We start from the raw sequence: 27908 nt of genomic DNA on the forward strand, positions 1-27908 counted from the left end.
CTGCCGGCTGGTATGGCGGACCAGGTGGGCTGCAAATGTCGGATTGATAAGAATGGAGGGCTAAATGGTTCTAAGCAATTTCCAGTGAAACAGACAAGAGAGGCTTTGAAAGTCTTACGGCGGTCTAGCCACCGGAGGGGGCCCTGGAGGGGGTCTTGGTGGAGGAGGTGGTGGTCTGTAAGGGACAGTTCATGCGGAATTATATATTATGTTAGGCAAGGGTTGAATATTGAATGAGTGCAGGCGTTTCTCGTTTCTTACGGAGGTCTGGACACAGGAGGCGGAGGAGGAAATGCAGGTGGGGGCGAGGGAACTCGTGGTCTGCAAAACAATCGTGCATTCCATATTAAGTTTCGAAGGGTGCTAATGTCGATGCTAAGTACGAGCACTGCTTTATTCCTTCAAAATATCCAATGTGCTGTATTTGCGGTGATTCAAAACTCAGTATCAAATGTTCATTTACCTAGTATTTATAACAGTCAATTCGATTTTAAAGTGTCACGAAGAGGTGATTGGAAGAGTTTTACCGTTTTGTTGTCTTATGATAACGGTATTTTAACGATATTCAGCAATGCTACCTAAGCAATGCTCCAAGATAAACAACTTACAATTAAATTAAATTAAATGTATTCCTTATAGGTCACCTGCAAATTGAATATATCGAACGAAAACATTAGTATATTTTGTATAGCTCTAGGTTGCCGACCTTTACCAATAAAATACAGGCCAAGCTTAGACCAAACTGCCCAAAACAGAGTAAGAAATGTGAGATATCTATATTCGCATAGCGGTAATCAACAAATCTAAGAGGATGAATATCTTCCATGCCAAGCCACCAAAATGCTGTGTGCTATGCAAAGAGAACTGTGTGTGATTAATTATTAGATTGCGTAATGCTCACAGAGCTAATTGCTTCTTAACACTCGCTATTGTCGTCACTGCTCACTTGTGAAACATTCTGTGCAGATTTCTAGGTAAATGAAAACAACATCTTTGATATGAAAAAAAAATGGTACTTCGAATTCACTGAGCCAAATGCTTAGGAATGCATGCGCTAATCTCAAAGTCACGCAATATTTATGGAAGGTACAAGCAGGTAACACTCGACCTAGCCTACGGACAATTATAAATACCATGATAATAAGCATTTTATGTGGAGGAATAAAATGCGTGAATTGAAGTCTCACAACAATAAAAAAACATTAGCCCTTCCAGACTCGTAAAAAAGGTGGGGTTGGTGAATTCTGCGGAACAATGAATTCCTGATGATTTTATCTGCTGATATCGAAACTCAAACAACAAGCAGCGCAATTTCAACGCGTCATCAAGAGGCCTGTGACAGACAGGAGCTTCTGCCTCGGCATCAGGCGACAATGATTAAACTTTTTTATAAAGTGCGATGCGATCGATCGCTTCATGAGACATGAAAAGTGGTAGATAAGAAATTTCGTACGGTGGTCGAGCAACTGGCGCTGGGGGTTGGTAAGGAGGACCAGGCGGCCTGAAATTGGGAACAATATGACGAACACCTTGACGCAAAAGATTGCTAGTGAATATGATAAGGGGAAATGGTGTGGTCTAACGAGTTATATGCCTCTCAAGCATTCGTGTGTATGTTTTATGACACAACAATATTATAAATAAAGGTAGGTAATCTTTTGCTATGGCGGTCTGGCTACAATTGGTGGTCCTGGAGGTAGTCTAGGGGAAGGAAGAGGAGGTCTCAAATGGTAGGTGATAGTTAGTGCTGGCAGTATCGTCATGTACATCAAATTTTTTTTCTGTGAAAGAGGAAATATCTATAACATCTTACGGTGGTCTGGCCACAGGTGGAGGGGGTGGCTGGTATGCAGGTGGTGGCCGTGGGGAAGGACGTTGGGGTCTGTGAATTTGGAGGTGAGCCATATTCAGCGTTGCGCTTACGAAAGACAAGTGTGATAACTACCTGAATGTCATCACTGGGTGAATATGTTATCTGCATTGTAATCTCCACCATATTGTGCAGGGCCATGCTCCTAGTGGAGCGACGGCGATGATGGGGCAGTTATTTGTATAGTATTGGCGCTGTACCGGCACAGAGTAGCACTAGCTAGTAGTGCTAACTACGCAGTGGCGGTGGCGCAATGCAAGAGTCATCGATAAAAGAAGTTTAATGCAGAGGTTGGTGGAGAATCATCGAAAAAAGAAAGTCATAAACATTTGATGATTACGTGGGTATAGAAGGAAGCCGGTGTTAGACGCCGGTGCTTACGCATTACAGTAGATTATAGGAAACATGGGAATGCATATATATCATTTCAGAGGCTTTAGATAGGCTTGAATGAATTCATCTACTTCAATGAAACAGTGGTTGTCGAATTGACTGGTTCACTGATCACAAACCGTAGGTCGCTAATCTTAAATTGCGCCTTATATTGTCGTTTTCTTCGCCGATTGGAAAATTATTGTAGTGACCACTGGTATGCAGTACGGGTTTTACCTGCAATAAATTAAAGTATGGGCAATATAAATCAGGCAAGATGTTGAAGTGCATTCGATATGTTCAATGCGCATGCCAAATTATGCATACGGAAATATTACGACGTGTACTGAGTGTCATCTCAGGCAACGCGCCAGAAAGCTTCCTCGATACCATCTCTCATGATTGTGCAGGGCGACATTACTTGAACCTATTCCCAAACATACAGGAAAATAAATAGATGCTATCATAGTATTCTCGTAGAATGAAGATAGACATTGAATATACCGATATACATATCAACGAAGTTTTCACGATAGTTTTGACCGGCCTCCTTCGTAAGCTGTTATTTTAAACTTCATTTCACTGTCGACCTCTACGTCAACACAGCTGGTGTTTTAGCGTAGCAAAACATTTATATGCTCCTGCAAGAGTTCAACAAGGTGTTCTATTTAGTTATCCGAGTTGTAACAGGAAACAATTCGGCTATATAGAAGAGAATATATAGAGAGAATCCGATTCTCCAATGTATTCAATAACGGATAAACATATAGGAAATATGGAATTGTTTTCATACGGTGGTCTAGGCGCAGGTGCTGGAGGCTGGTAAGGAGGACCAGGTGGGCTGCATATGTCGGATTGATAAGAATGGTGGTTTAAAATGGTTCTAAGCAATTTCCAGTGAGACAAGAGAGACTTCGAAAATCTTACGGGGGTCTAGACACCTGAGGCGGCCCTGGAGGGGGTCTTGGTGGAGGAGGTGGTGGTCTGTAAGGGACAGTTCATGCGGATTTATATATTATGTTAGGCAAGGGTTGAATATTGAATGAGTGCAGGTGTTTCTCGTTTCTTACGGAGGTCTGGACACAGGAGGCGGAGGAGGAAATGCAGGTGGGGGCGAGGGAACTCGTGGTCTGCAAAACAATCGTGCATTCCATATTAAGTTTCGAAGGGTGCTAATGTCGATGCTAAGTACGAGCATTGCTTTATTCCTTCAAAATATCCAATGTGCTGTATTTGCGGTGATTCAAAACTCAGTATCAAATGTTCATTTACCTAGTATTTATAACAGTCAATTCGATTTTAAACTGTTACGAAGAGGTGATTGGAAGAGTTTTACCGTTTTGTTGTCTTATGATAACTGTATTTTACCGATATTCAGCAATGCTACCTAAGCAATGCTCCAAGATAAACAACTTACAATAAAACTAAAATTAATTGTATCCCTTAAAGGTCACCTGTAAATTGAATATATCGAATGAAAACCTCAGTATATCTTTGTATAAGAGTTAGAAATGAGAGACATCTGTATTCACATAGCGGTAATCTACAAATCTAACAGGATGAATATCTGTTAGATTTGCACACAATCACATATCGCACAATTAGATTGTATGATATGCAAAGTGAACTTCTTCTTCTTTCTTTGGTTTTACGTGCGAAAACCAGTTCTGATTATGAGGCACGCCCTAGTGGAAGGCTCCTGAATAATTTTGACCACCTGGGGTTCTTTAACGTGCACTACAACGCAAGCACACAGGCGTTTTTCATTTCGCCTCCATCGAAATGCGGCCGCCGCGGCCGGGATTCGATCCCGCGATCTCGTGCTCAGCAGCGCAACGCCTTAGCTGACTGAGCCACCCTGGCGGGGTATATGCAAAGTTAGCATTCTGTAACTAATTATTAGATTGCGTAATGCTCACAGAGCTAATTGCTTCTTAACACACGCTATTGTCATCACTGTTTACTTGTAAAACATTCTGTGCAGTTTCTTAGGTAAATGAATACTATAAGTTTGATACAAAAAGGACTTCGGATTCACTAGGCCAAAGGCTTAGAAATACATGCCCTAATCTCAAAATCACGCTATATTTATGGCAGGTACAAGAAGGTATCACTGAACCAAGCCTTTACGCAAGTAGTTATAAATACGAAGATAATAAGCTTATGAAGTGGAAAAATCCGATGCGCGAATTGAAGAGTCACAACAATAAAAACAAACCGGTCCAGACTCGTAAATAAGTTGCGGTTGGTGAATTCCGCGGAAGAATGAATTCCTGATTATTTCATCTGCTGATATCGAAACTGAAACAACAAGCAGCGCAATTTCAACGCGTCATCAAGAGGCCTGTGACAGACAGGAGTTCCTGCCTCGTCATCAGGCGATACTGATTACACTTCTTCATTGAAGTGCGATGCGGACGATCGCTTTATGAGACGTGAAAAGCGGTAGATAAGAAATTTCGTATGGTGGTAGAGGAACTGGCGTTGGGGGTTGGTAAGGAGGACCACGCGGCCTGAAATTGGGAAAAATATCTTGTTACCTTTAGAGCTTTGTGTCGAACAATGTGGCCTTGACGCAAAAGATTGCTAGTGAATATGATAAGGGGGGAAGGTGTGGTCTAACGAGTGCTATGCCTCTCAAGCATTCATTTGTATGTTTTATGACAAAAATATTACAAATTAAAGGTAGGTAATGTTTTGCCATAGTGGTCTGGCGACAAGAGATGGTCCTGGAGGAATTCTAGGGGAACGAAGAGGAGGTCTAAAATAGGATGCGATAGTTAGTGCTGGCAGTATCATCATGCACATCTAATTTTTTTCTGTGAAAGAGGAAATATCCCAAGCATCTTACGGTGGCCTGGCCACAGGTGGAGGGGGTGGCTGGTATGCAGGTGGTGGCCGTGGAGAAGGACGTTGGGGTCTGTGAATAAGGAGGTGAGCAGTATTCAGCGTTGCGCTTACGAAAGACAAGTGTGATAACTACCTGAATGTAATCACTGGGTGAATATGTTATCTGCATTGTAATCTCCACCATATTGTTGGGCAGGGCAGTGCTCCTAGTGGAGCGACGGCGATGATGGGGCAGTAATTTGAATGGTATTGGCGCTGTAGCGGGGCAGAGTAGCACTAGCTAGTAGTGCTAACTACGCAGTGGCGGTGGCACAATGCAAGGGTCATCGATACAAGAAGAATTTTAATGCCGAGGTTGGTGGAGAATCGTCGAAAAAAGAAAGTCATTACCATTTGATGATTACGTAGGTATAGAAAGAAGCCAGTGTTAGACGCCGGTGCTTACGCATTACAGTAGGTTATTGGAATCATGGGAATGCATATATATCATTTCAGAGGCGTTAGATAGGCTTGAATGAATTCATCTACTTCAATGAAACAGTGGTTGTCGAATTCACTTGTTCGCTGATGAGAAACGGTAGGTGTCTTATCTTTTACACGGCGCCTTACATTGTCGTTTTCTTCGCCGATTGGAAAATTATTGTAGTGACCACTGGTATGCAGTACGGGTTTTACTGGCAATAAATAAAGTATGGGCAATATAAATCAGGCAAGGTGTTGAAGTGCATTCGATATGTTCAATGCGCATGCCAAATTATGCATACGGAAATATTACGACGTGTACTGAGTGTCATCTCAGGCAACGCGCCAGAAAGCTTCCTCGATACCATCTCTCATGATTGTGCAGGGCGACATTACTTGAACCTATTCCCAAACATACAGGAAAATAAATAGATGCTATCATAGTATTCTCGTAGAATGAAGATAGACATTGAATATACCGATATACATATCAACGAAGTTTTCACGATAGTTTTGACCGGCCTCCTTCGTAAGCTGTTATTTTAAACTTCATTTCACTGTCGACATCTACGTCAACACTGCTGGTGTTTTAGCGTAGCAAAACATTTATATGCTCCTGCAAGAGTTCAACAAGGTGTTCTATTTAGTTATCCGAGTTGTAACAGGAAACAATTCGGCTATATAGAAGAGAATATATAAAGAGAATCCGATTCTCCAATGTATTCAATAACGGATAAACATATAGGAAATATGGAATTATTTTCATACGGTGGTCTAGGCGCAGGCGCTGGAGGCTGGTAAGGAGGACCAGGTGGGCTGCAAATGTCGGATTGATAAGAATGGTGGTTTAAAATGGTTCTAAGCAATTTCCAGTGAGACAAGAGAGGCTCCGAAAATCTTACGGGGGTCTAGACACCTGAGGGGGCCCTGGAGGGGGTCTTGGTGGAGGAGGTGGTGGTCTGTAAAGGACAGTTCATGCGGATTCATATATTATGTTAGGCAAGGGTTGAATATTGAGTGAATGCAGGCGTTTCTCGTTTCTTACGGAGGTCTGGACACAGGAGGTGGAGGAGGAAAAGCAGGTGGGGGCGAGGGAAATTGTGGTCTGCAAAACAATCGTGCATTCCATATTAAGTTTCGAAGGGGGCTAATGTCGATGCTAAGTACGAGCACCGCTTTATACCTTCAAAATATCCAATGTGCTGCATTTGCGGTGATTCAAAACTCAGTGTCAAATGTTCATTTACCTATTATTTATAACAGTCAATTCGATTTTAAAGTGTCACGAAGAGGTGATTGGAAGAGTTTTACCGTTTTGTTGTCTTATGATAACGGTATTTTAACGATATTCAGCAATGCTACCTAAGCAATGCTCCAAGATAAACAACTTACAATTAAATTAAATTAAATGTATCCCTTATAGGTCACCTGCAAATTGAATATATTGAACGAAAACATTAGTATATTTTGTATAGCTCTAGGTTGCCGACCTTTACCAATAAAATACCGGCCAAGCTTAGACCAAACTGCCCACAACAGAGTAAGAAAGGTGAGATATCTATATTCGCATAGCGGTAATCAACAAATCTAAGAGGATGAATATCTTCCATGCCAAGCCACCAAAATGCTGTGTGCTATGCAAAGTGATCTGTGTGTGATTAATTATTAGATTGCCTAATGCTCACAGAGCTAATTGCTTCTTAACACTCGCTATTGTCGTCACTGCTCACTTGTGAAACATTCTGTGCAGATTTCTAGGTAAATGAAAACAACATCTTTGATATGAAAAAAAAATGGTACTTCGAATTCACTGAGCCAAATGCTTAGGAATGCATGCGCTAATCTCAAAGTCACGCAATATTTATGGAAGGTACAAGCAGGTAACACTCGACCTAGCCTACAGACAATTATAAATACCATGATAATAAGCATTTTATGTGGAGGAATAAAATGCGTGAATTGAAGTCTCACAACAATAAAAAAACATTAGCCCTTCCAGACTCGTAAAAAAGGTGGGGTTGGTGAATTCTGCGGAACAATGAATTCCTGATGATTTTATCTGCTGATATCGAAACTCAAACAACAAGCAGCGCAATTTCAACGCGTCATCAAGAGGCCTGTGACAGACAGGAGCTTCTGCCTCGGCATCAGGCGACAATGATTAAACTTTTTTATAAAGTGCGATGCGATCGATCGCTTCATGAGACATGAAAAGTGGTAGATAAGAAATTTCGTACGGTGGTCGAGCAACTGGCGCTGGGGGTTGGTAAGGAGGACCAGGCGGCCTGAAATTGGGAACAATATGACGAACACCTTGACGCAAAAGATTGCTAGTGAATATGATAAGGGGAAATGGTGTGGTCTAACGAGTTATATGCCTCTCAAGCATTCGTGTGTATGTTTTATGACACAATAATATTATAAATAAAGGCAGGTAGTGATTTGCTATGGCGGTCTGGCTACAATTGGTGGTCCTGGAGGTAGTCTAGGGGAAGGAAGAGGAGGTCTCAAATGGTAGGTGATAGTTAGTGCTGGCAGTATCGTCATGCACATCAAATTTTTTTTCTGTGAAAGAGGAAATATCTATAACATCTTACGGTGGTCTGGCCACAGGTGGAGGGGGTGGCTGGTATGCAGGTGGTGGCCGTGGAGAAGGACGTTGGGGTCTGTGAATTTGGAGGTGAGCCATATTCAGCGTTGCGCTTGCGAAAGACAAGTGTGATAACTACCTGAATGTCATCACTGGGTGAATATGTTATCTGCATTGTAATCTCCACCATATTGTGCAGGGCCATGCTCCTAGTGGAGCGACGGCGATGATGGGGCAGTTATTTGTATAGTATTGGCGCTGTACCGGCACAGAGTAGCACTAGCTAGTAGTGCTAACTACGGGGTGGCGGTGACGCAATGCAAGGGTCATGATACAAGAAGAATTTTAATGCAGAGGTTGGTGGAGAATCATCGAAAAAAGAAAGTCCTAAACATTTGATGATTACGTGGGTATAGAAGGAAGCCGGTGTTAGACGCCGGTGCTTACGCATTACAGTAGATTATAGGAAACATGGGAATGCATATATATCATTTCAGAGGCTTTAGATAGGCTTGAATGAATTCATCTACTTCAATGAAACAGTGGTTGTCGAATTGACTGGTTCACTGATCACAAACCGTAGGTCGCTAATCTTAAATTGCGCCTTATATTGTCGTTTTCTTCGCCGATTGGAAAATTATTGTAGTGACCACTGGTATGCAGTACGGGTTTTACCTGCAATAAATTAAAGTATGGGCCAATATAAATCAGGCAAGATGTTGAAGTGCATTCGATATGTTCAATGCGCATGCCAAATTATGCATACGGAAATATTACGACGTGTACTGAGTGTCATCTCAGGCAACGCGCCAGAAAGCTTCCTCGATACCATCTCTCATGATTGTGCAGGGCGACATTACTTGAACCTATTCCCAAACATACAGGAAAATAAATAGATGCTATCATAGTATTCTCGTAGAATGAAGATAGACATTGAATATACCGATATACATATCAACGAAGTTTTCACGATAGTTTTGACCGGCCTCCTTCGTAAGCTGTTATTTTAAACTTCATTTCACTGTCGACCTCTACGTCAACACAGCTGGTGTTTTAGCGTAGCAAAACATTTATATGCTCCTGCAAGAGTTCAACAAGGTGTTCTATTTAGTTATCCGAGTTGTAACAGGAAACAATTCGGCTATATAGAAGAGAATATATAAAGAGAATCCGATTCTCCAATGTATTCAATAACGGATAAACATATAGGAAATATGGAATTATTTTCATACGGTGGTCTAGGCGCAGGCGCTGGAGGCTGGTAAGGAGGACCAGGTGGGCTGCAAATGTCGGATTGATAAGAATGGTGGTTTAAAATGGTTCTAAGCAATTTCCAGTGAGACAAGAGAGACTTCGAAAATCTTACGGGGGTCTAGACACCTGAGGCGGCCCTGGAGGGGGTCTTGGTGGAGGAGGTGGTGGTCTGTAAGGGACAGTTCATGCGGATTTATATATTATGTTAGGCAAGGGTTGAATATTGAATGAGTGCAGGTGTTTCTCGTTTCTTACGGAGGTCTGGACACAGGAGGCGGAGGAGGAAATGCAGGTGGGGGCGAGGGAACTCGTGGTCTGCAAAACAATCGTGCATTCCATATTAAGTTTCGAAGGGTGCTAATGTCGATGCTAAGTACGAGCACTGCTTTATTCCTTCAAAATATCCAATGTGCTGTATTTGCGGTGATTCAAAACTCAGTATCAAATGTTCATTTACCTAGTATTTATAACAGTCAATTCGATTTTAAAGTGTCACGAAGAGGTGATTGGAAGAGTTTTACCGTTTTGTTGTCTTATGATAACTGTATTTTACCGATATGCAGCAATGCTACGTAAGCAACGCTCCAAGATAAACAACTTACAATAAAATTAAAATTAATTGTATCCCTTAAAGGTCACCTGTAAATTGAATATATCGAATGAAAACCTTAGTATAACTTTGTATAAGAGTTAGAAATGAGAGACATCTGTATTCACATAGCGGTAATCTACAAATCTAACAGGATGAATATCTGTTAGATTTGCACACAATCACATATCGCACAATTAGATTGTATGATATGCAAAGTGAACTTCTTCTTCTTTCTTTGGTTTTACGTGCGAAAACCAGTTCTGATTATGAGGCACGCCCTAGTGGAAGGCTCCTGAATAATTTTGACCACCTGGGGTTCTTTAACGTGCACTACAACGCAAGCACACAGGCGTTTTTCATTTCGCCTCCATGGAAATGCGGCCGCCGCGGCCGGGGTTCGATCCCGCGATCTCGTGCTCAGCAGCGCAACGCCTTAGCTGACTGAGCCACCCTGGCGGGGTATATGCAAAGTTAGCATTCTGTAACTAATTATTAGATTGTGTAATGCTCACAGAGCTAATTGCTTCTTAACACACGCTATTGTCATCACTGTTTACTTGTAAAACATTCTGTGCAGTTTCTTAAGTAAATGAATACTATAAGTTTGATACAAAAAGGACTTCGGATTCACTAGGCCAAAGGCTTAGAAATACATGCCCTAATCTCAAAATCACGCTATATTTATGGCAGGTAGAAGAAGGTATCACTGGACCAAGCCTTTACGCAAGTAGTTATAAATACGAAGATAATAAGCTTATGAAGTGGAAAAATCAGATGCGCGAATTGAAGAGTCACAACAATAAAAACAAACCGGTCCAGACTCGTAAATAAGTTGCGGTTGGTGAATTCCGCGGAAGAATGAATTCCTGATTATTTCATCTGCTGATATCGAAACTGAAACAACAAGCAGCGCAATTTCAACGCGTCATCAAGAGGCCTGTGAAAGACAGGAGTTCCTGCCTCGTCATTAGGCGATACTGATTACACTTCTTCATTGAAGTGCGATGCGGACGATCGCTTTATGAGACGTGAAAAGCGTTAGATAAGAAATTTCGTATGGTGGTAGAGGAACTGGCGTTGGGGGTTGGAAAGGAGGACCTCGCGGCCTGAAATTGGGAAAAATATCTTGTTACTTTTAGAGCTTTGTGTCGAACAATGTGGCCTTGACGCAAAAGATTGCTAGTGAATATGATAAGGGGGGAAGGTGTGGTCTAACGAGTGCTATGCCTCTCAAGCATTCATTTGTGTGTTTTATGACAAAAATATTACAAATTAAAGGTAGGTAATGTTTTGCCATAGTGGTCTGGCGACAAGAGATGGTCCTGGAGGAATTCTAGGGGAACGAAGAGGAGGTCTAAAATAGGATGCGATAGTTAGTGCTGGCAGTATCATCATGTACATCTAATTTTTTTCTGTGAAAGAGGAAATATCCCAAGCATCTTACGGTGGCCTGGCCACAGGTGGAGGGGGTGGCTGGTATGCAGGTGGTGGCCGTGGAGAAGGACGTTGGGGTCTGTGAATGTGGAGGTGAGCAGTATTCAGCGTTGCGCTTGCGAAAGACAAGTGTGATAACTACCTGAATGTCATCACTGGGTGAATGTGTTATCTACATTGTAGTCTCCACCATATTGTTGTGCAGGGCCGCGCTCCTAGTGGAGCGACGGCGATGATGGGGCAGTAATTTGAATGGTATTGGCGCTGTACCGGGGCAGAGTAGCACTAGCTAGTAGTGCTAACTACGCAGTGGCGGTGGCACAATGCAAGGGTCATCGATACAAGAAGAATTTTAATGCCGAGGTTGGTGGAGAATCATCGAAAAAAGAAAGTCATTACCATTTGATGATTACGTAGGTATAGAAAGAAGCCGGTGTTAGACGCCGGTGCTTACGCATTACAGTAGGTTATTGGAATCATGGGAATGCATATATATCATTTCAGAGGCGTTAGATAGGCTTGAATGAATTCATCTACTTCAATGAAACAGTGGTTGTCGAATTGACTGGTTCACTGATCCCAAACGGTAGGTCACTAATCTTAAATTGCGCCTTATATTCTCGTTTTCTTCGCCGATTGGAAAATTATTGTAGTGACCACTGGTATGCAGTACGGGTTTTACTGGCAATAAATTAAAGTATGGGCCTTATAAATCAGGCAAGGTGTTGAAGTGCATTCGATATGTTCAATGCGCATGCCAAATTATGCATACGGAAATATTACGACGTGTACTGAGTGTCATCTCAGGCAACGCGCCAGAAAGCTTCCTCGATACCATCTCTCATGATTGTGCAGGGCGACATTACTTGAACCTATTCCCAAACATACAGGAAAATAAATAGATGCTATCATAGTATTCTCGTAGAATGAAGATAGACATTGAATATACCGATATACATATCAACGAAGTTTTCACGATAGTTTTGACCGGCCTCCTTCGTAAGCTGTTATTTTAAACTTCATTTCACTGTCGACATCTACGTCAACACTGCTGGTGTTTTAGCGTAGCAAATATTCAATAACGGATAAACATATAGGAAATATGGAATTATTTTCATACGGTGGTCTAGGCGCAGGCGCTGGAGGCTGGTAAGGAGGACCAGGTGGGCTGCAAATGTCGGATTGATAAGAATGGTGGTTTAAAATGGTTCTAAGCAATTTCCAGTGAGACAAGAGAGGCTCCGAAAATCTTACGGGGGTCTAGACACCTGAGGGGGCCCTGGAGGGGGTCTTGGTGGAGGAGGTGGTGGTCTGTAAGGACAGTTCATGCGGATTCATATATTATGTTAGGCAAGGGTTGAATATTGAGTGAATGCAGGCGTTTCTCGTTTCTTACGGAGGTCTGGACACAGGAGGTGGAGGAGGAAAAGCAGGTGGGGGCGAGGGAAATCGTGGTCTGCAAAACAATCGTGCATTCCATATTAAGTTTCGAAGGGGGCTAATGTCGATGCTAAGTACGAGCACCGCTTTATACCTTCAAAATATCCAATGTGCTGTATTTGCGGTGATTCAAAACTCAGTGTCAAATGTTCATTTACCTATTATTTATAACAGTCAATTCGATTTTAAAGTGTCACGAAGAGGTGATTGGAAGAGTTTTACCGTTTTGTTGTCTTATGATAACTGTATTTTAACGATATTCAGCAATGCTACCTAAGCAATGCTCCAAGATAAACAACTTACAATTAAATTAAATTAAATTAAATGTATCCCTTATAGGTCACCTGCAAATTGAATATATCGAACGAAAACATTAGTATATTTTGTATAGCTCTAGGTTGCCGACCTTTACCAATTAAATACCGGCCAAGCTTAGACCAAACTGCCCACAACAGAGTAAGAAAGGTGAGATATCTATATTCGCATAGCGGTAATCAACAAATCTAAGAGGATGAATATCTTCCATGCCAAGCCACCAAAATGCTGTGTGCTATGCAAAGTGAACTGTGCGTGATTAATTATTAGATTGCCTAATGCTCACAGAGCTAATTGCTTCTTAACACTCGCTATTGTCGTCACTGCTCACTTGTGAAACATTCTGTGCAGATTTCTAGGTAAATGAAAACAACATCTTTGATATGAAAAAAAAATGGTACTTCGAATTCACTGAGCCAAATGCTTAGGAATGCATGCGCTAATCTCAAAGTCACGCAATATTTATGGAAGGTACAAGCAGGTAACACTCTACCTAGCCTACAGACAATTATAAATACCATGATAATCAGCATTTTATGTGGAGGAATAAAATGCGTGAATTGAAGTCTCACAACAATAAAAAAACATTAGCCCTTCCAGACTCGTAAAAAAGGTGGGGTTGGTGAATTCTGCGGAACAATGAATTCCTGATGATTTTATCTGCTGATATCGAAACTCAAACAACAAGCAGCGCAATTTCAACGCGTCATCAAGAGGCCTGTGACAGACAGGAGCTTCTGCCTCGGCATCAGGCGACAATGATTAAACTTTTTATAAAGTGCGATGCGATCGATCGCTTCATGAGACATGAAAAGTGGTAGATAAGAAATTTCGTACGGTGGTCGAGCAACTGGCGCTGGGGGTTGGTAAGGAGGACCAGGCGGCCTGAAATTGGGAACAATATGACGAACACCTTGACGCAAAAGATTGCTAGTGAATATGATAAGGGGAAATGGTGTGGTCTAACGAGTTATATGCCTCTCAAGCATTCGTGTGTATGTTTTATGACACAATAATATTATAAATAAAGGCAGGTAGTGATTTGCTATGGCGGTCTTGCTACAATTGGTGGTCCTGGAGGTAGTCTAGGGGAAGGAAGAGGAGGTCTCAAATGGTAGGTGATAGTTAGTGCTGGCAGTATCGTCATGCACATCAAATTTTTTTTCTGTGAAAGAGGAAATATCTATAACATCTTACGGTGGTCTGGCCACAGGTGGAGGGGGTGGCTGGTATGCAGGTGGTGGCCGTGGAGAAGGACGTTGGGGTCTGTGAATTTGGAGGTGAGCCATATTCAGCGTTGCGCTTGCGAAAGACAAGTGTGATAACTACCTGAATGTCATCACTGGGTGAATATGTTATCTGCATTGTAATCTCCACCATATTGTGCAGGGCCATGCTCCTAGTGGAGCGACGGCGATGATGGGGCAGTTATTTGTATAGTATTGGCGCTGTACCGGCACAGAGTAGCACTAGCTAGTAGTGCTAACTACGGGGTGGCGGTGACGCAATGCAAGGGTCATGATACAAGAAGAATTTTAATGCAGAGGTTGGTGGAGAATCATCGAAAAAAGAAAGTCATAAACATTTGATGATTACGTGGGTATAGAAGGAAGCCGGTGTTAGACGCCGGTGCTTACGCATTACAGTAGATTATAGGAAACATGGGAATGCATATATATCATTTCAGAGGCTTTAGATAGGCTTGAATGAATTCATCTACTTCAATGAAACAGTGGTTGTCGAATTGACTGGTTCACTGATCACAAACCGTAGGTCACTAATCTTAAATTGCGCCTTATATTGTCGTTTTCTTCGCCGATTGGAAAATTATTGTAGTGACCACTGGTATGCAGTACGGGTTTTACCTGCAATAAATTAAAGTATGGCCAATATAAATCAGGCAAGATGTTGAAGTGCATTCGATATGTTCAATGCGCATGCCAAATTATGCATACGGAAATATTACGACGTGTACTGAGTGTCATCTCAGGCAACGCGCCAGAAAGTTTCCTCGATACCATCTCTCATGATTGTGCAGGGCGACATTACTTGAGGCTATTCCCAAACATAAAGGAAAATAAATAGATGCTATCATAGTATTCTCGTAGAATGAAGATAGACATAGAATATACCGATATACATATCAACGAAGTTTTCACGGTAGTTTTGACCGGCCTCCTTCGTAAGCTGTTATTTTAAACTTCATTTCACTGTCGACCTCTACGTCAACACAGCTGGTGTTTTAGCGTAGCAAAACATTTATATGCTCCTGCAAGAGTTCAACAAGGTGTTCTATTTAGTTATCCGAGTTGTAACAGGAAACAATTTGGCTATATAGAAGAGAATATATAGAGAGAATCCGATTCTCCAATGTATTCAATAACGGATAAACATATAGGAAATATAGAATTATTTTCATACGGTGGTCTAGGCGCAGGTGCTGGAGGCTGGTAAGGAGGACCAGGTGGGCTGCAAATGTCGGATTGATAAGAATGGTGGTTTAAAATGGTTGTAAGCAATTTCCAGTGAGACAAGAGAGGCTTCGAAAATCTTACGGGGGTCTAGACACCTGAGGCGGCCCTGGAGGGGGTCTTGGTGGAGGAGGTGGTGGTCTGTAAGGGACAGTTCATGCGGATTTATATATTATGTTAGGCAAGGGTTGAATATTGAATGAGTGCAGGTGTTTCTCGTTTCTTACGGAGGTCTGGACACAGGAGGCGGAGGAGGAAATGCAGGTGGGGGCGAGGGAACTCGTGGTCTGCAAAACAATCGTGCATTCCATATTAAGTTTCGAAGGGTGCTAATGTCGATGCTAAGTACGAGCACTGCTTTATTCCTTCAAAATATCCAATGTGCTGTATTTGCGGTGATTCAAAACTCAGTATCAAATGTTCATTTACCTAGTATTTATAACAGTCAATTCGATTTTAAAGTGTCACGAAGAGGTGATTGGAAGAGTTTTACCGTTTTGTTGTCTTATGATAACTGTATTTTACCGATATGCAGCAATGCTACGTAAGCAACGCTCCAAGATAAACAACTTACAATAAAATTAAAATTAATTGTATCCCTTAAAGGTCACCTGTAAATTGAATATATCGAATGAAAACCTTAGTATAACTTTGTATAAGAGTTAGAAATGAGAGACATCTGTATTCACATAGCGGTAATCTACAAATCTAACAGGATGAATATCTGTTAGATTTGCACACAATCACATATCGCACAATTAGATTGTATGATATGCAAAGTGAACTTCTTCTTCTTTCTTTGGTTTTACGTGCGAAAACCAGTTCTGATTATGAGGCACGCCCTAGTGGAAGGCTCCTGAATAATTTTGACCACCTGGGGTTCTTTAACGTGCACTACAACGCAAGCACACAGGCGTTTTTCATTTCGCCTCCATGGAAATGCGGCCGCCGCGGCCGGGGTTCGATCCCGCGATCTCGTGCTCAGCAGCGCAACGCCTTAGCTGACTGAGCCACCCTGGCGGGGTATATGCAAAGTTAGCATTCTGTAACTAATTATTAGATTGTGTAATGCTCACAGAGCTAATTGCTTCTTAACACACGCTATTGTCATCACTGTTTACTTGTAAAACATTCTGTGCAGTTTCTTAAGTAAATGAATACTATAAGTTTGATACAAAAAGGACTTCGGATTCACTAGGCCAAAGGCTTAGAAATACATGCCCTAATCTCAAAATCACGCTATATTTATGGCAGGTAGAAGAAGGTATCACTGGACCAAGCCTTTACGCAAGTAGTTATAAATACGAAGATAATAAGCTTATGAAGTGGAAAAATCAGATGCGCGAATTGAAGAGTCACAACAATAAAAACAAACCGGTCCAGACTCGTAAATAAGTTGCGGTTGGTGAATTCCGCGGAAGAATGAATTCCTGATTATTTCATCTGCTGATATCGAAACTGAAACAACAAGCAGCGCAATTTCAACGCGTCATCAAGAGGCCTGTGAAAGACAGGAGTTCCTGCCTCGTCATTAGGCGATACTGATTACACTTCTTCATTGAAGTGCGATGCGGACGATCGCTTTATGAGACGTGAAAAGCGTTAGATAAGAAATTTCGTATGGTGGTAGAGGAACTGGCGTTGGGGGTTGGTAAGGAGGACCTCGCGGCCTGAAATTGGGAAAAATATCTTGTTACTTTTAGAGCTTTGTGTCGAACAATGTGGCCTTGACGCAAAAGATTGCTAGTGAATATGATAAGGGGGGAAGGTGTGGTCTAACGAGTGCTATGCCTCTCAAGCATTCATTTGTATGTTTTATGACAAAAATATTACAAATTAAAGGTAGGTAATGTTTTGCCATAGTGGTCTGGCGACAAGAGATGGTCCTGGAGGAATTCTAGGGGAACGAAGAGGAGGTCTAAAATAGGATGCGATAGTTAGTGCTGGCAGTATCATCATGTACATCTAATTTTTTTCTGTGAAAGAGGAAATATCCCAAGCATCTTACGGTGGCCTGGCCACAGGTGGAGGGGGTGGCTGGTATGCAGGTGGTGGCCGTGGAGAAGGACGTTGGGGTCTGTGAATGTGGAGGTGAGCAGTATTCAGCGTTGCGCTTACGAAAGACAAGTGTGATAACTACCTGAATGTCATCACTGGGTGAATATGTTATCTGCATTGTAATCTCCACCATATTGTTGTGCAGGGCCGCGCTCCTAGTGGAACGACGGCGATGATGGGGCAGTAATTTGCATGGTATTGGCGCTGTACCGGGGCAGAGTAGCACTAGCTAGTAGTGCTAACTACGCAGTGGCGGTGGCACAATGCAGGGGTCATCGATACAAGAAGAATTTTAATGCCGAGGTTGGTGGAGAATCATCGAAAAAAGAAAGTCATTACCATTTGATGATTACGTAGGTATAGAAAGAAGCCGGTGTTAGACGCCGGTGCTTACGCATTACAGTAGGTTATTGGAATCATGGGAATGCATATATATCATTTCAGAGGCGTTAGATAGGCTTGAATGAATTCATCTACTTCAATGAAACAGTGGTTGTCGAATTGACTGGTTCACTGATCCCAAACGGTAGGTCACTAATCTTAAATTGCGCCTTATATTGTCGTTTTCTTCGCCGATTGGAAAATTATTGTAGTGACCACTGGTATGCAGTACGGGTTTTACTGGCAATAAATTAAAGTATGGGCCATATAAATCAGGCAAGGTGTTGAAGTGCATTCGATATGTTCAATGCGCATGCCAAATTATGCATACGGAAATATTACGACGTGTACTGAGTGTCATCTCAGGCAACGCGCCAGAAAGCTTCCTCGATACCATCTCTCATGATTGTGCAGGGCGACATTACTTGAACCTATTCCCAAACATAAAGGAAAATAAATAGATGCTATCATAGTATTCTCGTAGAATGAAGATAGACATAGAATATACCGATATACATATCAACGAAGTTTTCACGGTAGTTTTGACCGGCCTCCTTCGTAAGCTGTTATTTTAAACTTCATTTCACTGTCGACATCTACGTCAACACAGCTGGTGTTTTACCGTAGCAAAACATTTATATGCTCCTGCAAGAGTTCAACAAGGTGTTCTATTTAGTTATCCGAGTTGTAACAGGAAACAATTCGGCTATATAGAAGAGAATATATAAAGAGAATCCGATTCTCCAGTGTATTCAATAACGGATAAACATATAGGAAATGTGGAATTATTTTCATACGGTGGTCTAGGCGCAGGCGCTGGAGGCTGGTAAGGAGGACCAGGTGGGCTGCAAATGTCGGATTGATAAGAATGGTGGTTTCAAATGGTTCTAAGCAATTTCCAGTGAGACAAGAGAGGCTCCGAAAATCTTACGGGGGTCTAGACACCTGAGGGGGCCCTGGAGGGGGTCTTGGTGGAGGAGGTGGTGGTCTGTAAAGGACAGTTCATGCGGATTCATATATTATGTTAGGCAAGGGTTGAATATTGAGTGAATGCAGGCGTTTCTCGTTTCTTACGGAGGTCTGGACACAGGAGGTGGAGGAGGAAAAGCAGGTGGGGGCGAGGGAAATCGTGGTCTGCAAAACAATCGTGCATTCCATATTAAGTTTCGAAGGAGCTAATGTCGATGCTAAGTACGAGCACCGCTTTATACCTTCAAAATATCCAATGTGCTGTATTTGCGGTGATTCAAAACTCAGTGTTTAATGTTCATTTACCAATTATTTATAACAGTCAATTCGATTTTAAAGTGTCACGAAGAGGTGATTGGAAGAGTTTTACCGTTTTGTTGTCTTATGATAACTGTATTTTAACGATATTCAGCAATGCTACCTAAGCAATGCTCCAAGATAAACAACTTACAAATAAATTAAATTAAATGTTTCCCTTATAGGTCACCTGCAAATTGAATATATCGAACGAATACATTAGTATATTTTGTATAGCTCTAGGTTGCCGACCTTTACCAATAAAATACCGGCCAAGCTTAGACCAAACTGCCCACAACAGAGTAAGAAATGTGAGATATCTATATTCGCATAGCGGTAATCAACAAATCTAAGAGGATGAATATCTTCCATGCCAAGCCACCAAAATGCTGTGTGCTATGCAAAGTGAACTGTGTGTGATTAATTATTAGATTGCCTAATGCTCACAGAGCTAATTGCTTCTTAACTCTCGCTATTGTCGTCACTGCTCACTTGTGAAACATTCTGTGCAGATTTCTAGGTAAATGAAAACAACATCTTTGATATGAAAAAAAAATGGTACTTCGAATTCACTGAGCCAAATGCTTAGGAATGCATGCGCTAATCTCAAAGTCACGCAATATTTATGGAAGGTACAAGCAGGTAACACTCGACCTAGCCTACGGACAATAATAAATACCATGATAATAAGCATTTTATGTGGAGGAATAAAATGCGTGAATTGAAGTCTCACAACAATAAAAAAACATTAGCCCTTCCAGACTCGTAAAAAAGGTGGGGTTGGTGAAATCTGCGGAACAATGAATTCGTGATGATTTTATCTGCTGATATCGAAACTCAAACAACAAGCAGCGCAATTTCAACGCGTCATCAAGAGGCCTGTGACAGACAGGAGCTTCTGCCTCGGCATCAGGCGACAATGATTAAACTTTTTCACAAAGTGCGATGCGATCGATCGCTTCATGAGGCATGAAAAGTGGTAGATAAGAAATTTCGTACGGTGGTCGAGCAACTGGCGCTGGGGGTTGGTAAGGAGGACCAGGCGGCCTGAAATTGGGAACAATATGACGAACACCTTGACGCAAAAGATTGCTAGTGAATATGATAAGGGGAAATGGTGTGCTCTAACGAGTTATATGCCTCTCAAGCATTCGTGTGTATGTTTTATGAAACAATAATATTATAAATAAAGGCAGGTAGTGATTTGCTATGGCGGTCTGGCTACAATTGGTGGTCCTGGAGGTAGTCTAGGGGAAGGAAGAGGAGGTCTCAAATGGTAGGTGATAGTTAGTGCTGGCAGTATCGTCATGTACATCAAATTTTTTTTCTGTGAAAGAGGAAATATCTATAACATCTTACGGTGGTCTGGCCACAGGTGGAGAGGGTGGCTGGTATGCAGGTGGTGGCCGTGGAGAAGGACGTTGGGGTCTGTGAATTTGGAGGTGAGCCATATTCAGCGTTGCGCTTGCGAAAGACAAGTGTGATAACTACCTGAATGTCATCACTGGGTGAATATGTTATCTGCATTGTAATCTCCACCATATTGTGCAGGGCCATGCTCCTAGTGGAGCGACGGCGATGATGGGGCAGTTATTTGTATAGTATTGGCGCTGTACCGGCAAAGAGTAGCACTCGCTAGTAGTGCTAACTACGGGGTGGCGGTGACGCAATGCAAGGGTCATCGATACAAGAAGAATTTTAATGCAGAGGTTGGTGGAGAATCATCGAAAAAAGAAAGTCATAAACATTTGATGATTACGTGGGTATAGAAGGAAGCCGGTGTTAGACGCCGGTGCTTACGCATTACAGTAGATTATAGGAAACATGGGAATGCATATATATCATTTCAGAGGCTTTAGATAGGCTTGAATGAATTCATCTACTTCAATGAAACAGTGGTTGTCGAATTGACTGGTTCACTGATCACAAACCGTAGGTCGCTAATCTTAAATTGCGCCTTATATTGTCGTTTTCTTCGCCGATTGGAAAATTATTGTAGTGACCACTGGTATGCAGTACGGGTTTTACCTGCAATAAATTAAAGTATGGGCAATATAAATCAGGCAAGATGTTGAAGTGCATTCGATATGTTCAATGCGCATGCCAAATTATGCGTACGGAAATATTACGACGTGTACTGAGTGTCATCTCAGGCAACGCGCCAGAAAGTTTCCTCGATACCATCTCTCATGATTGTGCAGGGCGACATTACTTGAGGCTATTCCCAAACATAAAGGAAAATAAATAGATGCTATCATAGTATTCTCGTAGAATGAAGATAGACATAGAATATACCGATATACATATCAACGAAGTTTTCACGGTAGTTTTGACCGGCCTCCTTCGTAAGTTGTTATTTTAAACTTCATTTCACTGTCGACCTCTACGTCAACACAGCTGGTGTTTTAGCGTAGCAAAACATTTATATGCTCCTGCAAGAGTTCAACAAGGTGTTCTATTTAGTTATCCGAGTTGTAACAGGAAACAATTTGGCTATATAGAAGAGAATATATAGAGAGAATCCGATTCTCCAATGTATTCAATAACGGATAAACATATAGGAAATATAGAATTATTTTCATACGGTGGTCTAGGCGCAGGTGCTGGAGGCTGGTAAGGAGGACCAGGTGGGCTGCAAACGTCGGATTGATAAGAATGATGGTTTAAAATGGTTCTAAGCAATTTCCAGTGAGACAAGAGAGGCTTCGAAAATCTTACGGGGGTCTAGACACCTGAGGGGGCCCTGGAGGGGGTCTTGGTGGAGGAGGTGGTGGTCTGTAAAGGACAGTTCATGCGGATTTATATATTATGTTAGGCAAGGGTTGAATATTGAATGAGTGCAGGTGTTTCTCGTTTCTTACGGAGGTCTGGACACAGGAGGCGGAGGAGGAAATGCAGGTGGGGGCGAGGGAACTCGTGGTCTGCAAAACAATCGTGCATTCCATATTAAGTTTCGAAGGGTGCTAATGTCGATGCTAAGTACGAGCACTGCTTTATTCCTTCAAAATATCCAATGTGCTGTATTTGCCGTGATTCAAAACTCAGTATCAAATGTTCATTTACCTAGTATTTATAACAGTCAATTCGATTTTAAAGTGTCACGAAGAGGTGATTGGAAGAGTTTTACCGTTTTGTTGTCTTATGATAACTGTATTTTAAGGATATTCAGCAATGCTACCTAAGCAATGCTCCAAGATAAACAACTTACAATTAAATTAAATTAAATGTATCCCTTAAAGGTCACCTGTAAATTGAATATATCGAATGGAAACCTCAGTATAACTTTGTATAAGAGTTAGAAATGAGAGACATCTGTATTCACATAGCGGTAATCTACAAATCTAACAGGATGAATATCTGTTAGATTTGCACACAATCACATATCGCATAATTAGATTGTATGATATGCAAAGTGAACTTCTTCTTCTTTCTTTGGTTTTACGTGCGAAAACCAGTTCTGATTATGAGGCACGCCCTAGTGGAAGGCTCCTGAATAATTTTGACCACCTGGGGTTCTTTAACGTGCACTACAACGCAAGCACACAGGCGTTTTTCATTTCGCCTCCATCGAAATGCGGCCGCCGCGGCCGGGATTCGATCCCGCGATCTCGTGCTCAGCAGCGCAACGCCTTAGCTGACTGAGCCACCCTGGCGGGGTATATGCAAAGTTAGCATTCTGTAACTAATTATTAGATTGCGTAATGCTCACAGAGCTAATTGCTTCTTAACACACGCTATTGTCATCACTGTTTACTTGTAAAACATTCTGTGCAGTTTCTTAAGTAAATGAATACTATAAGTTTGATACAAAAAGGACTTCGGGTTCACTAGGCCAAAGGCTTAGAAATACATGCCCTAATCTCAAAATCACGCTATATTTATTGCAGGTAGAAGAAGGTATCACTGGACCAAGCCTTTACGCAAGTAGTTATAAATACGAAGATAATAAGCTTATGAAGTGGAAAAATCAGATGCGCGAATTGAAGAGTCGCAACAATAAAAACAAACCGGTCCAGACTCGTAAATAAGTTGCGGTTGGTGAATTCCGCGGAAGAATGAATTCCTGATTATTTCATCTGCTGATATCGAAACTGAAACAACAAGCAGCGCAATTTCAACGCGTCATCAAGAGGCCTGTGACAGACAGGAGTTCCTGCCTCGTCATTAGGCGATACTGATTACACTTCTTCATTGAAGTGCGATGCGGACGATCGCTTTATGAGACGTGAAAAGCGGTAGATAAGAAATTTCGTATGGTGGTAGAGGAACTGGCGTTGGGGGTTGGTAAGGAGGACCACGCGGCCTGAAATTGGGAAAAATATCTTGTTACCTTTAGAGCTTTGTGTCGAACAATGTGGCCTTGACGCAAAAGATTGCTAGTGAATATGATAAGGGGGGAAGGTGTGGTCTAAGGAGTGCTATGCCTCTCAAGCATTCATTTGTATGTTTTATGACAAAAATATTACAAAATAAAGGTAGGTAATGTTTTGCCATAGTGGTCTGGCGACAACAGATGGTCCTGGAGGAATTCTAGGGGAACGAAGAGGAGGTCTAAAATAGCATGCGATAGTTAGTGCTGGCAGTATCATCATGTACATCTAATTTTTTTCTGTGAAAGAGGAAATATCCAAAGCATCTTACGGTGGTCTGGCCACTGGCGCAGGGGGTGGCTGGTATGCAGGTGGTGGCCGTGGAGAAGGACGTTGGGGTCTGTGAATGTGGAGGTGAGCAGTATTCAGCGTTGTGCTTACGAAAGACAAGTGTGATAACTACCTGAATGTAATCACTGGGTGAATATGTTATCTGCATTGTAATCTCCACCATATTGTTGTGCAGGGCAGTGCTCCTAGTGGAGCGACGGCGATGATGGGGCAGTAATTTGTATAGTATTGGCGCTGTACCGGGGCAGAATAGCACTTGCTAGTAGTGCTAACTACGGGGTGGCGGTGACGCAATGCAAGGGTCATCGATACAAGAAGAATTTTATTGCCGAGGTTGGTGGAGAATCATCGAAAAAAGAAAGACATTAACATTTGATGATTACGTGGGTATAGAAAGAAGCCGGTGTTAGACGCCGGTGCTTACGCATTACAGGAGGGTAAAGGAAAAATGGGAATGCATATATATCATTTCAGAGGCTTTAGATAGGCTTGAATGAATTGATCTACTTCAATGAAACAGTGGTTGTCGAATTCACTGGTTCGCTCATTCGAAACGGTAGGTCGCTAATCTTAAATTGCGCCTTATATTGTCGTTTTCTTCGCCGATTGGAAAATTATTGTAGTAAACAGTGGTATGCAGTACGGGTTTTACTGGCAATCAAGTGAAAGTCTGTGCGATATGAATCCGGCAAGGTGTTGAAGTGCATTGAATATGCTTAATGCATATGCTAAATCATGCATACGGAAATATTAGGACACGTTCTGAATGTCATCAGAGGCAACACGCCCGAAAATTTCCTCGCTACGATCTCTCATGATTGTGCAGGGCGACATTACTTGAACCTATCCCCAAAGGTACAAGAAAAGAAATAGTTGTTATCATATTAATATCGTAGAATAAACATATACGTAGCATATACAGATATACATATCAAATGAGTTTTCAGGACAGTTTGTACTTGCATCCTTGGACGGCCGTTATTTTACGCTTCATTTCACTGTCGACCTCTACGTCAACAAAGAAGGTGTTTTAGCGTAGCAAAACATTCATATGCAATCGTAAGAGTTGAACAAGCTCTTCTTTTTAGTCATCCGAGTTGAAACAGGGATTAACCCGGAAAAATAGAAGAAAATATATAGAGAGAAACCGACTTTCGAATGCATTCAATAAATGATAAACGTAATAGAAAATGGAAATATTTTCATACGGTGGTCTAGGGGCAGGTGTTGGAGGCTGGTAAGGAGGACCAGGTGGGCTGCAAATGTCGGATTGATAAGAATGGTGGGCTATATGGTTCTAAGAAATTTCCAGTGAAACAGGAGAGGCTTGGAAAGTCTTACGGGGGTCTAGCCACCGGAGGGGGCCCTGGAGGGGGTCTTGGTGGAGGAGGTGGTGGTCTGTAAGGGACAGTTCATGCGGATTCATATATTAGGATGGGCAAGAATTGAATATTGAATGAGGGCAGGCGTTTCTCATTTCTTACGGAGGTCTGGACACAGGAGGTGAAGGAGGAAAACCAGGTGGAGGCGAGGGAACTCGTGGTCTGCAAAATATTTGTGCAATATATATACGCGTATATTAGGGTTCGAATAGTGCACACAGTGGAAGCGGGTATTCTTAGCACGAGCGTTGCTTTATTCTATCGAAATTTCGATTGAATTGTAACTAAATATAATAATGGTAATAGAAATAGCAACGTAGATATGCTTATAGTTTTCATATTTTGTACAACAGCACTTTTAGTGTAGTTGAATAATAAATTAATGGTATGCCATAAAAACTAGAAATAAAACATACGATGAATACCTTCTGTTCCAAGCTGTCGTAATAATTCAGTGCGGAAAGTTTGGTAAATAAGTCACACATATTTTGCATAAATGTAAGCAATAATTGTTGTTGTTCGCAGAATCAGTGCCCTGTCTGTAGCAGCGTGGTCTCGTCATTGTTGGCATGCAGCGTGCGTCAATTCAATAAACAAAGCGAAGCTGATATCATTTGCTTTTTCTACAGAATGGCGTTTTAACAGAGTTAAAAATGAAGCTGATGTGTTTCTCATCACAGAAGCATATAAATAGATTACCCGAACGTGCAAAGTTTTTCACATGCAGAGTCTGACGAATCACCGAATGCAAGACTTGAATTCTATAATCCTGAAGGCACATAACTGCTTTCAGACTCGCAAGAACTGACGCTGCGAAGTGGCTTGGGGTATTGAATCCCGGCTCATTTGTCGAATCCCCCAAAACCAGGCTTGAAAGGTCGAAAAGGGCTAGTGGTATTTTTTATGATGAAGCTGGTATCCATAAAACTTTCTACATCAAGAGCCCTACTACATTTCGCGCAGAAATGTTCATCCTAAAAAGGCTCGGGAAATAAGATATCGGACGGGTGTATTTGTGCATTCTTTTTTATTTGTTTGCTTTTACGATTCACGAGTGTAATCACTTGGATGCTAGTTTTGGCAATGTTCCCGCAAATATGCCGTTATGTTCCTTCCAGTATGCTTTAGTGGAATGTTCATGTAACAGCTGTGCTTGTCTGCTTCCTTCTTTTGATTGTGGCTTTTGTTTCGACACCCCTTCAATAATGTCCAACTGGGCGATGTAGGTTTCTACATAAAAAAATAAACAAACAAAATAGTACTGATAAACTGTAAAGCATGCGTTTGATACGTAACTGTTTACTCCTCGTCATCGGGCAAATACGAGGTAGCAACTCTGACAATGTGAGACGTTGATCGCTTCGTGTTATATAAAAAGCATTTTATACAGGAACGCGCCTACGGTGGTCGCGGCACTGGCGGTGGATAGGGTGGACTCGGAGGTCTTGAAATTTTTCGTGAGCAATAAAGTCATCTGGTAACTAGTCGCACGAAAAATGAAACGAAAGCGACCCTTACGGTGGTCTTGCCACAGGAGGAGGTCTCAGTGGGGGAGGAGGTGGTCTATAAAAAGGAAGCCATTTAGAGTGTCAAAGGTAATGCGCATAAATATTTCTATATTGAAAAATAATGTGTTAAAATTGCTTTTCTTACAAGGGTCGGGTAACAGGAGGTGGTCCTGGCGGTGGTCTCAGCAAAGGAGGAGGAGGAGGTCTAAAAGAGGAAGCGTTATTTAGTGCTCGCACGAATAGTACTGACGCTCTAATGCTTCAGTAGCTGCGCTACTTACGGCGGTCTCGCCGAGGGAGGCGGAGGTGTGTATGCAGGTGGAGGCCGTCCTGATGGGCGTCGGGGTCTGTGAAAGGGGCACAATATACTGCACCGCACTGCGGGTTATACTGATACATTGATTGGTTATCATTTATGTTGCAACACTTGTTTGCATCTACGTAGCCATTCGCAGCGCAGAAAAATACCCCTATGCACCTAGGAAGTCAGTTCTCGCGGAGTAACGCCAAACTATCCAGCGAACGAAGTGCAAAATACTGCACATGAAGTGGGATTATAGAAATGTTTTCATACGGTGGTCTAGGCGCAGGTGCTGGCGGCTGGTATGGCGGACCAGGTGGGCTGCAAATGTCGGATTGATAAGAATGGAGGGCTAAATGGTTCTAAGCAATTTCCAGTGAAACAGACAAGAGAGGCTTTGAAAGTCTTACGGCGGTCTAGCCACCGGAGGGGTCCCTGGAGGGGGTCTTGGTGGAGGAGGTGGTGGTCTGTAAGGGACAGTTCATGCGGAATTATATATTATGTTAGGCAAGGGTTGAATATTGAATGAGTGCAGGTGTTTCTCGTTTCTTACGGAGGTCTGGACACAGGAGGCGGAGGAGGAAATGCAGGTGGGGGCGAGGGAACTCGTGGTCTGCAAAACAATCGTGCATTCCATATTAAGTTTCGAAGGGTGCTAATGTCGATGCTAAGTACGAGCACTGCTTTATTCCTTCAAAATA

General features: G+C 42.1%; 1 long non-coding RNA gene across 3 annotated transcripts; it reads right to left on the reverse strand.

The window, feature by feature from the left end:
• Positions 1–1813: 1813 nt before the first annotated feature.
• On the reverse strand, positions 1814–25414 carry LOC125942559 (uncharacterized). 3 transcript variants are annotated; one of them, XR_007465209.1, is made up of 3 exons: positions 25358–25414; positions 3036–3083; positions 1814–1882 (listed from the first exon to the last, which is right to left on the reverse strand). It is a non-coding gene; the product is annotated as an uncharacterized LOC125942559 (long non-coding RNA). The 3 variants fall into 3 exon arrangements; XR_007465211.1 differs by lacking the exon at positions 3036–3083 and adding an exon at positions 15601–15648; XR_007465210.1 differs by lacking the exon at positions 3036–3083 and adding an exon at positions 21940–21987.
• Positions 25415–27908: the final 2494 nt, after the last annotated feature.

Source organism: Dermacentor silvarum, chromosome 1 (genome assembly GCF_013339745.2).
Source record: "Dermacentor silvarum isolate Dsil-2018 chromosome 1, BIME_Dsil_1.4, whole genome shotgun sequence".
NCBI lineage: Eukaryota > Metazoa > Arthropoda > Arachnida > Ixodida > Ixodidae > Dermacentor > Dermacentor silvarum.